This window comes from Poecilia mexicana, unplaced genomic scaffold, assembly GCF_051168715.1.
Source record: "Poecilia mexicana isolate PSO_F unplaced genomic scaffold, ASM5116871v1 scaffold_15, whole genome shotgun sequence".
Lineage (NCBI taxonomy): Eukaryota > Metazoa > Chordata > Actinopteri > Cyprinodontiformes > Poeciliidae > Poecilia > Poecilia mexicana.
The window spans coordinates 27,117,687-27,133,912 of record NW_028263384.1 but is presented as its reverse complement, the minus strand read 5'-3'; the positions used below and the strand labels follow the sequence as shown (position 1 = coordinate 27,133,912).

Sequence of the window (16,226 nt, the reverse complement as noted above, 5' to 3'; positions counted from 1 at the left end):
TCCTCGATTGCGCGGTGCTTGAACGCACCACCAGCCTGGCTGATGTTACTTCGCCTAGGCTGGGTTTCCACAGCGGGCTTTGGGTCTTCAGGTGCGGCAGCCAGCAGACCTCTCGGCGCCGGACGGAGTGGATTTCCTCCCTGAACACATTTTATTTCTCCCCCTCTGTGTTCCGGTTCGGTCACCGTGCTGGACTTGTCTCCCACGGAGGGTGAGTGTCTCAAAGTGCGGGTTTGAACTCTGCGGGATTCCTGCGGTTCACTTGTCAGTCGCGGTGTCTCTCGGGACATTTCCGTGTCAAAAACACGTTTGTTGTTGTAACGTGTCTCGGTTGATTGGTGTTGACTGACTGGGACGTTTCCGTCAGCCGAGTGGAAAAGCGCTGCGTGGAATTCCCGTTACGTCGCCGCGGTGCTGTCACTCGTCAAAAAACCGGCGTGGCGCCAAATCTGCGCCGGAAAAAAATAGGAATTAAGCGGAATTTATTCACCGGTTTGAGGTGAAATAGGAAAAGTTGAGTAAATTGATCTCTTGAATGTGAGTTGATTGAGATTTTACAGTCGGATTAATTTGGTAAACGATGAAACAGTTTGAATTTCACAGAAACTTTGACCACAGTGATAGATCAGATTTAAATAGCTAAAATTTTCTAATCACAAAGATAAAAAGAGACCAGATTTGATTATTTTCCTCGTGTTTGAAAACTGATTTTAGTTTCTGGTTATCTGTCTTGAAAAGTTTGGAAAAGTCCTGGAATTTATTTGGAATCTTAAGGGAACAGGAAGCAGAGGAAGAGAAAATTTTAGTTTCTGAGTCTCAGATTCGCTGTAAAAAATGATTCAAATGAAGTTGATTCAACAAGGTTTTTTACAGTGGCTGTTAAAGAAGAGATGCTTATAGAAATCCATCCATGTTTCTATCCATCCATCCATCCATCCATCCATCCATCCATCCATCATGGATTTCTGCCGTTGCTGCAGCTTCGTTATGCAACAGAGTTTCTCCTAAAGCTCATTGTGTCTCCTGATGGGGAGCTGCACTGAGACTTGTTGCTCCTGCTGAACACGTGTGTGTGTGTGTGTGTGTGTGTGTGTGTGTGTGTGTGTGTGTGTGTGTGTGTGTGCGTTTGTTTGTAATACCTTGTGGGGACGATTTTCCTGACATATACTACATTGTGGGGACCAATCGCTCCTCGTGGGGACCGGAGCCTGGTCCCCATGAGGGGAAACCCTGTTTTTGGGTCAGGGGTCAGATTTAGGGCCAAGGTATGAATTGAGTTTTGGTTAGGGTTAGGGTTAGGTATGTGATGGTTAGGGTTAGGAAAAGGGTAAAGGTAAGGTTTAGGCTGTAGAAATGAATGGAAGTCAATGGAAAGTCCCCACAAAGATAGCAACACAAACATGGGTGTGTGTACGTGTGTGTGGTGTGTGTTTGCTTTGATTGCCATCAGTTTTAAACATTCACACACACATATGCAACAACCTGATCATCTTCATGCGTCTCTCTGTGTGTGGGCCGCCTGGCAACCCGTGCAGGCCGCAGCAGATAGACGCCGCGCTGATGAACCTTTGTCAGTGGGATTACAGGAGCAACCTTGCTTCTAATTTAGCCTTTAATCCAGATTAAGGTGCTGCAGGTCCTCCCTGCTTCCTGCTCAGACTTCCCTCTGGCAGGCAAAATCAGCATCCGCCTCGCATTTAAACGCAAACAACCCAGAACCTGGACGCATGAAACAACCTGGTGGAATGTACATGAAATAGGGAAGGCTGTTATTGCCAAAAATTAATATCACAATATATATTTTAAGTACAGTATTTTACATTTTATGCTTTAAAACAGTTTTTTTTAATTGGATTTGGCCAAAAAAATTACTTCAAAACTGCTTTTGCTACTTTTATTTATAAACAGTCATCAGATTAAAAATAGATTTGTATATAAACACAAAATCACCCATTATGTTTAGTGTGTCGAAGAAAATATAAAATAGATAAATCTAAATGTAAGCTCATTTTGGCCAACAAAAAATAGTCTCAAATCAACTACCAAGAGTATATAAAAATAAAAACAGAATATTCACAAGGAAATGTGTTCCCCTCTTTTGTTCTTTTAAAGAACTGAAACATTATGCTCAAAACTAGGACTCTTGTTTTCATATAAAAGGAAATCTTCCTTTTAAAATATCCTCAGCACTCAACACCAAAATATGTCACATAAAAACAACTTGCAAAAAGTAAAAGCTGTTCATCACCATGAGAGAGTGTGAAAATATTTGCAACTTTGAAAACAAGTTTCTTGAAAAAGCTGCAGCAAAATCAGTCAAAGATCACAAAAAGACGTAAATTTATGAAGGGATTCATTTAAATAAGACGGACGCATGTTAATCTTGATAAATCAGGAAATGGTGACAAGAATAAATGCTGTTCTGTCCTACCATCACAGAGGTAAATATCTGGTTCTGTGCCTTTAGCCCAGTGCTTCTCAATTCCAGTCCTCAGGCCCCCCTGCTCTGCATGTTTTAGATGTGCCTCTACTCCAGAACAGCTGATTCAAATGATTGCATGACCTTCAAGTACTGCAGAGGCCTGTTAATCACCAAAATATTGAATCCAGGTGTGTGGCAGAAGGGAAACATCTAAAACATGCAGGGCAGGGGGGCGTGAGGACCGGAATTGAGAAACACTGCTTTAGCCAATCAGGTGAGACTAGAGGTGTTTTCACATCGTTCGGAGATTTGGTTTGATTTCAGACCAAAATTGCAGAATTTACCACATTTTCAGCAGCTGTAGTTCGCTTTCACACTGCAGTCTGTTAATCGAACCAAACCTTTTGAAAAAGCAGTTCCCCTCCTTGCCTGTGGTGGTGCTGCACCAAGAGCTACTAAAAGAAAATGACATAAAAACCTCTGAAGAAAACATGAGCACAACTTAATCTTCATAAAATGTAAACAAAAATGGAGTGGCGTCAGATCTTAGCGGCTGAAGGATCTTTATTTTATCTTTGGAAAACAAGCCATTTCTTCCGCTAGCCTAATGTAGCGTGTTTGTTTTGGTTGTATTTACCCAGAATGCTTTGAGCTACCACTTCAACCAAAGACCTAGTCATAGGTGGACCTGAGATTTTCTTTTTGGACCATATCAGAGTTTGATTGCGTGTTCACACCTTTCCAAATGAACCACACTGTAAGCTTGATTCAATAATAAATTAAGCAATTAATCAATTATGATGATAAATTAAAATGAGCGAGATAATTTCAATTTTGCTGATTTAATATTTTCTGAAGGAAAATTTTGTTATAGTCCATTTTATTTATAATCTTGGTTGTGTGTGGTTTTACTTTCCTTTTTATTTATTTATGTTTTTAGTTGTTTTATTTTGGATAATTAAAATTAAAGTTTATTAGTGTTTGAGAGAGCAAACATTATTAATTTAGTTGAAAATGGTCTCAAAATTACAATATTATAATTTATTTCTATAATTTCATGGGATATTAATACATTGTGACAGACCTTCCTCTTTTAAGTGTGAGATTATGCAATTTCTATACAATTTTACTTTATCTTCTGGGTTCAGCACATCCTTAAATGCAACACAAGGTAAATTCTGGGTATTTTTGGCGTTCTGTACCCAGGACCAGTTCCGAATTTTCCAACTCTTGGTCCGTTTCAGACCGTCGCCTGTTAATGCAGTTGGCATTCACTGTGGAGAATTAGACGGAGAAAGAGAGGGAGACGGAGCGTGTGGACTATAAATAGACAGTGGGAGAGTGGTTGTGATGATAGCATCGGCACTCAGTAATCCCTCAGTAAGAACGCCGTTACTCCACTGCATCTCCTCCACTCCTGCGGTGTTATCTGCTGGACCCGAACTTCTGACCTTCTGCTCGGCCTCCCAACATGCAGAACCTGCAGTAAGCTTATTAAGATGGACCTGCAGGTCAAAGGAACCCCACCCTTCTGGTCTGAATGGTCTCAGACTGGAGTAATCGCTTTAAAACTGTAGCGTGGATGAAGCTAACTGGTCTGATAGCAGGTGGAGGTGCTAATGGATTCAATTATGAGTCAAATATGATAAAAAATCAGAATAAAATATTGGAACGAAAACTAAAAAAATAATCAGTGAGGTTTATCACTGTAATTTTGCAACAGTGTGTTGATATGCTGTTATATGAGGCTGTTAGTCAGCTGAGCTCTGACACATCGCTTATGATCTTTGCACAATACATGTCAGATAATTCATCCATCTGTACAAAAACACTGACCTGTGGATATAACAAACCTAAAATATAACTTGAAAACATCTAAAATGGCTGACTAACCCTCAGAAAGTCAGATTTTTTTGCCTTCTCTGACTGAAGGCAAAGGAAACAAAGAGCCGTCACTTTTTGTACAGATGATGCCAACTTATGGAAGAAAACAAAAGTGGACTTAGAACGGAACCTTGTGGAACACCACTGATAACTGTTGCATATTGTCTGTTTAAAAAAACACAAGAAACATAAGTGGTTCCAAATGTTTTTTTTGCATTTATGCTCTAAAAATACAATTGCTAAGGTAGTTAGAGGTATATAACAATAACTTTTGCAACAACCATGAAGGTCTTGGTCTGCAGTAGATTAATCAGCTGAGTTGAGATGCATTTCTTTATATGATTTTTTACAAAATTTATGGCATTTTTTGTAAACAAAGCACAGTACTCTTGACATTCCAAACCTAAATTTGAACTGACTGAAAGAAATGGAAACATAAAGGTCTGTCACTCTTTGTACCTTGCAGCATGTCGTACAGATGTGGTTTCAGTACGCTAACTGTCCAGCGTTGAGGACGTTTTGTGCTGCATTCAGAGATCCAGGCTAGACAGGACAAAACAAGTTCAGGTCTGAGGCCCATTAACTTGGTGTACAAACATGCTGGTGTGCAGAAAAGCACATGAAGAAGTGGGATCGAATGTCGGTCAGAGCAGCGTTAGTAGAAAGAAGCCAAAGGAAAACCTGAAACATTAATAATGGATGAAGAGAAGATGGATGGATGTACATAAAGTCATTCATACGCAGGGCGAATCTTTGGGAGGATATCATGTTTCCTCCCTCTGCACAGTGACTCAGTGCTGCACTACCTGTGTAGTAGTCTGTTACATCATGTACTCTGCTGGAATACCCCCTCCCACTCATGTCTCTTAGCTGAGCATGTGCTCTGCAGCGCCTAGCATAGCGCTGTAGCTTCACTCACATTGGTACCACTATCAGTTTCTAGCGATGAGGAACTGATAAGTGTAGTAAATGCTGCATAAAGAGAAGGGAAAACATGAAATAGTTCAGTTTTTTCCCTAAACTATAGATACAGTTCAAATGTATACATACACCACCACTATTGTTTGGCTAAACAAGCTTCTCCTCTTAGCGTAGCTCTAGTTGGATGTTTGAGTCTCATTGTGGCAAAGTTGGTGAAATTTAAAGGGGCACTATTATGCAAAGTTCACATCTTTCAGGTTTTGTTCTTTCATTTGCGTCTCTTCTGCTTCTAAAAACAGTCAGTGTTTAAAACATTAACTTGGAAATAAGTTAATGTTTTTTGGTGTATGGAAAATGAGCCGTTTCAAAAACCTGGGCACTGTGCCGTTATGTAGCAACCCAAGCAGGACTCCAGCACATTTAGTCAGTTGGAAACCACTTGCTGAATTACTGTTGGTTGTGCAGGATGCTCCACTTCTGCTTTTCAAAGATGTACGGTTGTATAATTGCGCATCTGTTTGCAGCCGTTTTCATTTGCAGTGACCAACAGCAGATCATTTTGGATTTAAAGTGTCAAGACATCTTAAAGCAGCTCATAGGCAGAACTGACCAGACTAAAATCTCCTTTTGTAAAACTTTGTGCAAAAAATGTAATGAACATATTTTGAGTAAACCATAGACTTATCCCAGCCTGTTTGAGGAAGGTTACCTTTAATAACCTGACCTGTCGATTTTGTCTGAAAATATGCTAAATATAACAAATAAGTTGCTGAATTGGTGACTATAGTTAATTGCGGAGGTAGATACGGTCGGTTTGTCATGAAAGTATCAGCCGATCTACGTAAAATTAAGGAATTTGGGGTCAATTTATTGGTGCATGCATAATTTTTAGTCATTGCCACGTTTGAAATTCCCATCTACGTCCATCTTAAATGTGAAGAAAAGATTGAGAAGCTGGAGGTATTTTTTAATTCCGTTACTTTAAATTCAATTCAGTTAATTTATATAGATGGATCAATTGATCACAGAGCAGAGACACAAAAACACACAGGTGAACTGATGAAGGAAAACTTACCATGTTTATGAAAGTAAAGATTTAACAGTCAGTTTGTCCTTTCAGTAGCAGCAGAACTGCAGAGATAGATGAGGATAACCTCGGCCAGTCTAGTTCAGCTGCATCAGTACTGCTGGAAGCAAAACGTCCCCGCACCACCATGCTGCCACCACCATGTTTTAAGTTTTAAACACTCGTCTTGACTCAAACGGCTCCAACTTTGCCCTCATAAGTTTGTTCAGCGTCTCATTTTTTTTCAGAGCACGCTCCCTGTCATCAGCTGTAAGTGTTGCTTTGGCAGCTTCAGGTTTCTCACATTAAAAATAAAGTCAGCTGAGGATAACTGTTAAATGAGTGAGAGAGAACCAACGGGCTGGCACTGATTTGGGGATATTTGGCTTACAGCGGCTGCATGATTATGACCTGATGATTATATAGTTTGTTTCACGCTGCTGTGACGGTTTGGCAGCCATTTAACGTGCTGATATCAGTGTCAGTGGTGCAAAGCAGCATTTGGTGAGATTATTGTTTGGGTCTCCGGCTGGATGATGACGTGCGCAGCGCCGTAATTGAGCCTGGTTCTAGTTAAAACAAAAAACAAAGAACCCTGAAGGCAGCAAAAGTAGACGGTTAGTTGGTAGACCAGCACAAAGCTCATATTATCGTTTTTTTTTTTAAACGATGATAAAATCTGAAAAGTGCGTTGTGTTTTTGCATTCAAATCCCTTCACTCTGATATTTATCAATAAAAAAGTACAATTAACTTTAGTATAAATGCAGCTTTTCTGCAAAAGCTGCAGAAGTTTGTTTGAGAACAGCTTCAAGTAATACCAAGGAAGGTGAGGTAGAAAGTTCAAATCAGTTAGATTATAAAACAATTTCCAAAACATCCAAAGGAAAACTTTAATCAGAGATGCAATTAATCTGAGCAGCTTAAAAGCCAAAAATGTAAAAAAAAAACGTTAACATTTTGCAAAAAATCCTTTTTTCTACTCAAAACGCCACAAGTCACATTTTCAGCTTCACCTGGTTCAAATTCTGTAAAAAAATCTCCTAATTAGCACCTTTTGGTATTCAATTATCAATCGGTTTATACCAAAAATAATCAGCAGATCAGATTAAGTTGAGCAGAAAGGACCAAACTTTTCACATTTTGATGTTAGAAGTTTTTTTTAGCTCCATTTGTAGCATTTCTCGCTACAAATTATCAACTTTACATTAAAAGAATGCTATGCTATTACATTTTGTTTAAGTGTTTTAGTGGAAAATCTGCAGAATGTGCCAGTTTAAAAAAAATCAATTAGTTGCAGTCCTAGCAGTGAATTATGTTAAAGTTTAGTTGTAAGATGGAAAATTGAGGATACTTTAGCAAACGTCGCATTTCAAACACCTGAAAATGACAGAAGATGCTTCCATCCTGGTTTCTGCAGCTTGATTTCCTACATGCATCTTTACAGAGTTAAAGAAAGCTGCATGGCTGCACGTAAAAACATGCATGCACCACCAACACAAACTGTGCCTTTACTGCAGGCTTTGCGCTCCAAGCCTTTTTTATATTTCTGCAGACCAACACATGTTCATACGTCTTTATTGTATGTGCAGAGAGAAGTGCGGACAAAGGGCCGGGTGTCTGGAAACGGGTGCGGGGAGGCGGATGAAGGCTGAGGGGGAGTGGGGGGCTGATGTAAATTTGGAAGGGCAAAGGTGGGGCGGGGGTAGGGGTATGTGTGTAAATCTGCATATCTGTCTGTGAATGACTGAGAGCATGCAGAAACTCATCTGCTTGCGAACCTGTGTGTGTGTGTGTGCGTGTGCGTGTGTGTGTGTGTAATGCTTAGCTGTTTGTAGGCTTGTGTGTGCTCTTTTGTTTTGCTGTGAGTTGCTGGGTGATGGGACCAGCTGGGAGGGCTGAAGCCATTCACTTCCCTTCTGCTGCCCTGAAGACAGCCAGCATGGAGGGGGAGAGAGAGAGAGGGACAGAGGAGAAAGAAGGGGAGTATCTGATGTTGGGGGATGTTTATGCATCATCAGGGAGAGATATAAAAGCAGCGAGCATAGCCGGAGAAAACAGAAAGAGGAGTTTTGACCAGAGCTCGGAGTGAATGAAGAGATTCATGAGGGAAGGCAGGGGGAGGGAAAGTGTGTCAGACTGAATCGTGATAGAGCAGCGGAGCTGACTCACCCAGTCTGGCCTGGTGTAGGAGGGCAGCAGCAGCAGAGGAAGTAGCAACGCTGTCTGTTAGCAAGGATAGGAGAATCTGACTTTGCGCTTATCCAAAGTAAAAAAATAAATAAAAATACTAGATTGATGCTGAAATATTTAAACAAAAGTGTAAAAATGATTCACACCAGCTCTATTTAGTCCACTTTAAGTGAAGTGTAGTTCCTTTGCCGAGATAGTCTTGTAGATTCAGTTTGATTAGGGACAAAAATGGCAACATTTGTTGCATTTTAAGCTGCTGCAGTTCGCTTTCTCACTGCATTGTGTCAAATGAGCCAAGCCATTTGAAAAATCTGTTCCCCTCCTCGCCTGTGGTGGCGCTGCGACAAGAACTACAGAAGGAAACGACATGAAAATCTCTAAAGAAGACACCAAGTGCAGCTCCCTTTTTCACAAAATGCAAATAAAATTGAGTAGAATCAGAGTTTAGTGATTGTATGATTTCGCTTGTTTTTGATTTTTTTTTTAAAAAAATGAGCGGTTTCTCCTGCTAGCGTTATGATGTGTTCACACCAACGCGTTTTGAGCGTCAAGCGCTTCTTGTTTACATTCAAAGTCTGTGTGGTGGTGCATTGAGCCCCTGGTGGATTTCGAGTGTCTAGCATGGCGCGATTTGAACCGTTTGGAGTCTTTAATGCATCAAGTGACAAATAGACCGGCGACGGAAAACAACGGCTAGAGTGATTTTGACGCGCCCTCAATGAGCCTCCTCATAGACACATGTAAATCAGACATGCCTGACGCTCAAAATGCTTTTGGTGTGAACGCATTATAGTGCATCTGCGTTCAAAGTGCACACATGACAAACTTGAAGCATCAGACACATTTTTGACATGCGTAACGTGTTTACTGTGAAAGCAATATTAAACTCTCATGTTTGTCTTGGTTGTTTTTACCCAGAATGCCCTGTGGTGTAGTCCACTTTTGGAACATTTTCTTGGTGTTCACATATGCATTCAAACCGCACCAGAGTTCAATTCAACTGAACTGAGATCTAGGTTCTTTGGCGGACGGCACACCTCAGAGTTCGATTACGCATTCACACATCCCCAAGCACTCAAACCTTTACTATTTTTTTTTTTACACATTTGAGTTTTTCTTACAATTTGTTGTATCAGGGTATCTAATCTTAAATATCTCCAATATAAAACACTGTAGAAGTGTAAAAGTTAGCATGTGTGGACAACAGAAAGTTCTGCCTTAAACAGAATAAGAAATATTTTGATTTAATGTTTAATTTTTACATAGTGACTGTTAGTTTAAGACATTTTCCTTGCCTCTTTTATGACTCCGCCCCTCTGCTCCACAGAAATGGAGGGAATCGTCATAACAACCAGTTTTCACAGTTTTCTGAGAAGAAGGTTTTTTTTTTTTTTTATTAAAGTGAGCTCCTACTATTTATTAGATCTAACTGAAGGAAGTTAGCGGCTTCTTCTGAAATTTTGCCATTTTTTTCTCTCTTTCAGTTTGACTGTTCGTAGTGCAGGTGTTCACATCACTTCTAGAAGAAAATAGTGATTTCAGGAGTTACTTATAGCACAGGAAATATTAGTATGACGCAGTGCTTTCTGCTGCAGTGAGAATTTAAATGCAGAAAAACGAATTCAGTATATTATTAAATTGTAAATATGAAAAATATATACTTACAGTAAAGATAGAAAGGAGATTCATTGTTTTAAGATGGTTGTGGTTCAGATAATTTTACATGATATTTTCTGTGTTCTGTTCCATTTTTGTTTGGCATTTTTAATGCAAAAAAAGTACTAAATTACTCTTTTGTGACTCACGAACATAAATCTTGAAAAGAGTTTTCTTGAGTGTGGAAAAACTTTAGAAAAAAAAGAAAAGAAGATTGCAAACAACCGGTTAATCTCTAAAGTTGAATCGCTGCTGCTTCCTTTTGCTCCATGACTTCTGAGTCGGCTTGCTTTCTGTCGATGATTAATGACCTTCCTGTTTTGGCCTACAGTGTCTCCATGCACACAGTTTTCACTGCACTTTGGGTTGACTTGTGCTTTTAAAAAAAAAAATCCCCAAAAAACTGCAGGATTTATTGCTGAAGGCATCAAAGATGTGTGTGGGTGAGGAATGCACGCATGAAATTACACTAAAACAAGTCTGAAATGGGCAGTAAATCTGAATATATTTACTATTACTACTGATGTTTATCCTCACTCCCAGTATTACTTGCGTCACTAGTGTTTTCTTACAACAGTACCTCAAATATTCAGCGCAGAACTAAAAGTTTATGTTGAGTTTTTGGCGCAGTAGACAGAGGGATCTATTTTCTATTTACTGCAGAGCTGATGGTGACTTGTTGGACTGGAATGTGTCTCACCAACCAGTTTTCAACCAACCAGTTAACCCTTTTCACACAAGTCAACCCTAAATCCAGTAAAACAAAAACACTTCACTCTTGTTCCTAATGTGTCTGCGCTGAAAGTCGAGAAAACATTTATCTCCAGCTAAATAATTCATGATCTTAAAAGATTTTTGATGCATTAGTTGTGGCTCAATTTGACATTTGCACTCTGATTAATTAATCTGATGAGAAAACAACAATTCATCTGGGAGGTTTATGGAAAAACAATGAGGGTGAAAAGGACAGACTGAGCAAGGGAAAGAAAGAGAAAGAAAACAGCTTCTTTCCTGTAAGTCACCTGACACTGTAGGCGTCCAGCCCGTCATGAATAAACACATCTCCCTCCCTTTTTTTTTCTGTTTCTGTGTCTCTCTGTTTAACTTTTGCTCTCATTTTCTTAGGCTCAACTCCCAATCTTAAAAGTTAAAAATGTTTTGCACTAAGACGCTTTAGTCATTTATGTTTAGGGTATCTTATGTCCTTAAATATACAGGTGTTGTGTGCACAAATTCAAAGAAAAGAAGTCAAATATGCATATTTGCAGTTATGCAGTTATGTTGTTTCAGACGTTTTGTAAGCCAACCTCAAGGCAAAGAGGTTTTCTTTGTCTTTTTCTCATGGCGTGGTGTTTACTTCCTCGTGGATATGAAGTTTCGTTCATCACTCCATTTGTCTGTACAGTTGAATCGCTGCCATTCATCCTTTCCTCTCCATAAGATGAATTTAAAGTGACCAATTAACCAAACATGCATGTTTTAAAAGTTGGAGAAAACCAAGATATCCACGCAAAACCATTGCAGGTGTGTAGGATAGCATGTTAATGCCACGCAGAGGGGGCAAAGATTTTTACTCAGGACTTTCTCAATGGGATGTAGTCGTAGGTTTGAACAACAAACTAATATTTATTGTGGTAGACATATGGCCAATATCAATAGGATGCATTGAATAGAATATCCAATAATTCTGATACAGAAATGCACAGCATTCTGGGGGATGTAGGCAAAGGAGAAGCTTTAGCCGCTCAGCCTTTGGCATGAGGTACAACAACTTTTAATTTCCTTTTGTGATCAACTATTTTTAAATTTGAGTTTGAATTTGAACATGTATCAACCACCTCACTCTCTTCTTGGTTACCTAGCAACTCATTCATTCTTTGGTTACCTAGCAACGGCCTGTTGAGTAACTGCCGCAGCAGAAGTTTAAGGTTTTGCCACCATTGCCTCAAAACCGCTTAACAATAAACAACAACAGTGTGAAGAGAAAGCTGTGGATAAAACAGGAAACGCAAATAGTTTGGTAGCATTTCAGATAATTAAAACAAAAAATATACAAAATTATGGATATCGACTGATACGAAATGCTTCTGTCGTGATATGGTTTTCAACCATATTATCGTATGAATTTCTCTTCCACTATTAAACACAAATATCTAGTTTATTGATGAAGTAATGATCTACATCGGGGTAATTAAAGACAACTTTCTGATGCCACCTTCTTTAGCAATGCTGTCACGATACAAATTATACAATAATAAACATTGTCATTTATTATTGCTATAAATGACAATGTTATTTTAAGACCATTTTGAACTGATAAAATAATAATGGCATATTAATGCAAGTTCACCCCCTCAAAATAAAAAAAAACTTTAATTTATGAAGAACATTTAACACCTTAACTGGAAAATATTTTAAATATTCAAAATAAATAAACACAACAACAATTATTAAAATGGATTAGGAAGTTTTTGTATCCAAAATTATGTTTCCAAACATAAATCATTCAGCCAAGTCAGGGAAAACAGGCAAAAGTTGCAACTACTTCATAAATGTTTTCAAAATTATGACTTTTCAGTTTCTTTAAAGTGGAGCATCTCTTTAGTGATTGTTGTCCAGGTGGAATTGCAATTAATTGATTTAACTAGCTCTAATTTACTTTTCCACATTTATTCTATACCCATTTTTAAAAGTTCATCTTTAACAGGAAGAATGAATGATGGTGCATTTTGTACGTATGTGTATGGAACACCAACAGGCTTTTGTTAGCTTTGTTTTTACACAGTCATATCAGAAATATTTGCTGTAAATGAAGAGCGAATCATGGATATTTCATATAATTAATAAACCTTCCACTGGGGGAGTTTGTGACTGAGGCAACAGCTGCGCATGGGGCAGACGGGGAAAAGATGGACACCAATAAACAGACTGGTAAAGAGACAAAAGGAGAGAATAGGAGGAGGTAGAGACAAAGGGAGAGGGACAGAGAATGGGAAAGAAAGCAGCTGGGTGTTTTTTGGCTTCCCCTCCCTGCACCCTCCCACCCGTCTTCCTCTCCACGTTGGCCCTCTGCGCCACGCCCAAGTCCGGCGGTGTTAATATTCTCGCCACACACCCTCAAGTCTCCCAGCGCATGTAGATGTCTCTCTCTGCTTTAACTTTTATAGATTTTAAAGGGTTCCACTGTGCAGAAAACTCAAAGACGTTTAGGAATCTTCTACTAACGATTCGGTTCTGATTTTTGGGGCAACAATTCGATTCAAAACGATTATTCAATCTATTGGAGTACAAAGGATCCTCATAATGTGCTCCAGGCATTTTTTCAACAAATTGAGAAATGAAAGTGTCTTTTTCACATTTATTATGTTAAAATTAATTGATAAAATTGATTTATTTCTGTCATAGGTGCAGCTAATGATTACCTGATTACCTCATGCTATAATGTTATTCCATTATCAAAAACATACCTGGAGTGTTGATTTGGTTCTTTCATGCATGTTTGAGAAATCGTTTAATCTCCATGGCAACCACTGAGCCGTGCAAAACACCTGGTTGGACGTAGCTCCGGCTTCGAGGCACATCTCCGCTTCAGAGCTGCAGTTTCTAAGCTAACGAGCTTCAGCCTCACCTAGCAGCCTTCCCTCATGACTTCCCCACTCAGCTCCTTCAGACTAGCCAGCAGCAATTAGCAAACACCTGGTGGAACTGCACGTCTCATTATAGGAGCAGCTAAAGGATTAATGTTGCGATGCCATGTTGCGATGACTTCCTGAAGGCGGAGTTTCAGAAAGAGCAGGAGTTTTTAAAGAGACAGAGGCCCAATTTGAAGGTGTTAAGTTACAAAGTCAAATTTCTTTTATGTCATATTTGATATGGATAACATCTTTATAACAACTGAAGCTAACATAGTTAGTTGATTGTGTTTGGAAAATACTGTCCCTTTAAATACAAAATGTATATATATTTTGTACAGTTTTGGGTTAATTATTTCCCTGAGTGTGTTGTTCTTTCAGCAAGCGGCCATTTTTTGAGTTGGTATGTTCCAGTTAGCGATTAACTGATTACTAAATTAATTGATGACTATTTCAATAATTGATTCATCATGATTAATTGTTTCATCTATTGCATTAATATATCCTGATTATGTTTTGAAAAAGAGCCCAGCTTGTTGCCAGTATAAATGGACCCAGAATGGTTGATGATCTAATTCAGATGACAGTCATCTACTCCAGTCCAGCACATTACCACCCGGAGGTGCAACACGGTGATGGATGGAAGCAGCGTGTAGCTTCATGCTCTGAACGGCGAGCGAGAGCAGCCACCTCACCGTGAGTCAGGTTCACACTCTCACCCTCATGAAAAGGGAAATAAAGACGGACCAAATCGGCCGCATATGCTTGATATGTCTTTGGATGAATGTATCTGAAACGTGAGTACCCGGTGTGGTAAAATGTGGCTGCTGCTCAGAGCAGGAAGTAAAAGAAGAGCAAGGAATAAATAAAGATAGATAGAGGGGGGAGAGAGGGAATCTGTCGGCGCTGCTCTCCAGTTGGTGTTGCTATGGCCCTGCCCTCCCTGCTCACTGAGCCATTTCCTGTTTTTGACCTGAAATCTTTATTTAGAGCCATCCCTCCTCGCTGCTCGGCATTCATGAGTCAACTCGGAGTCCGGAGAGATGAAGACAGACCTAAAATCAGATCTCCATTCACTCGCAGGAACACGCTCATGCAACCCAAGCGAGCCTCGCCGCACTGCAGCCGAGGGTTTCCCTGAAGCTAAACAGTTTGTTTGATGCAGATACTTGATATTCACAGCTCGAGTCAGGCCTGCAGCCGTCGCCGCCGCCGCCTCCAGCTGTGGTCATAAACTCCTCAATCTGACTGGACTTTTAGAGAAGGAAGCTCCAAAAGTGAAAGTGCACATTTCTCTCCGTCTGCTGGAAAACAACAAGCAGAAATACGCTGTGCAGAAAGTAATAATGAAGAGAATTCAACAATGCATTTAAATTTTTACACTTGCAATTAGGCCTCTCACATTAATACATTTAGCTGGATGATATATTGTCCCAGAAGTTATTGCGATAAATGATAATATTGTTGTTTTGAGACCATTTTCAAGTAACATAATGGCAAAAACACATTCTCAAAACTGAACATTTAACACTGGAACAGGAAGATATTTAAATATCCACAATAAATAAACAAAACAACAAATAAAATGAATTATGAAGTCTCTTTAAACAAAATTGTCCTTCAAAGAGAAGCTTAGTTTTGACTAAAACACTATATTGAAGACTTCTGTCTCCAGTTTTTGGAAGAAAGAGAGAAGGAAATAGGTAAATCATGCAAACGGAAATGATTGAGCTCATTTTAATTTATCATGCGATTAATTGATTTATCACTTACTCTGACAAGCCTACTTGTAATGTTGTGATTTGTAGACTTTGTACCTGCTCAAAACTCATAATATTTTGCATATAAATGTGTTGCAGAAAGCGCTTTTTTCAGCTTAAAGGTTTACTTTATGGCAAATTGGTTCATTCCAGGGCCATCATTCATTAGCACAGGTGTAACTGTAAAAAGAGTGTCCAGCTGAAGGTCTTTAATCATTCCAGTTAGAAGACTTATACTACAACCCAGTCCAGATAGAAGACTGGTTGCTTGTAAAACATGACCTGACAGTCGGTAGGTTCGGTTTGATTAGGGACCAAAAGTTGCAACATTTGTTACATTTTCAGCTGCTGCATTTCTCTTTCACACTGCATTGGGTCAAATGAACCAAACGATTTGAAAAATCTGTTCCCCTCCTGGCCTGTGGGGGCGCTTCACCAAGAACTACTGAAGGGAACAATACAAAAACCTCTGAAGAAGACACTGAACACAACTTTCTTCACGAAATGTAAACAGAAATGGAGCGGCATCATAAAAAAAATAAATATGAATCATTTACCCAGAATGCCCTGCGCTATAGTCCACTTTCTGCTTTTGGAGCAGTCTCCATTTAATTGTGGCAATTTTTAAATTAAAAACATTTAAAAATCTTAATTTAGATTTAAAATTTGTATTCCCCACATGTTTGAAATATAG

At 39.2% G+C, this 16,226-nt stretch overlaps 1 protein-coding gene across 1 annotated transcript in view; it reads left to right on the top strand.

The window, feature by feature from the left end:
• sertad2b (SERTA domain containing 2b) overlaps positions 1-16,226 on the top strand; it is a 51,874-nt gene continuing 35,648 nt past the window's right edge. The window contains exon 1 of the mRNA XM_015008782.2: positions 1-211. The gene's annotated coding sequence lies outside the window, so the exon portion shown is untranslated. The remainder of the gene's footprint in view (positions 212-16,226) is intronic.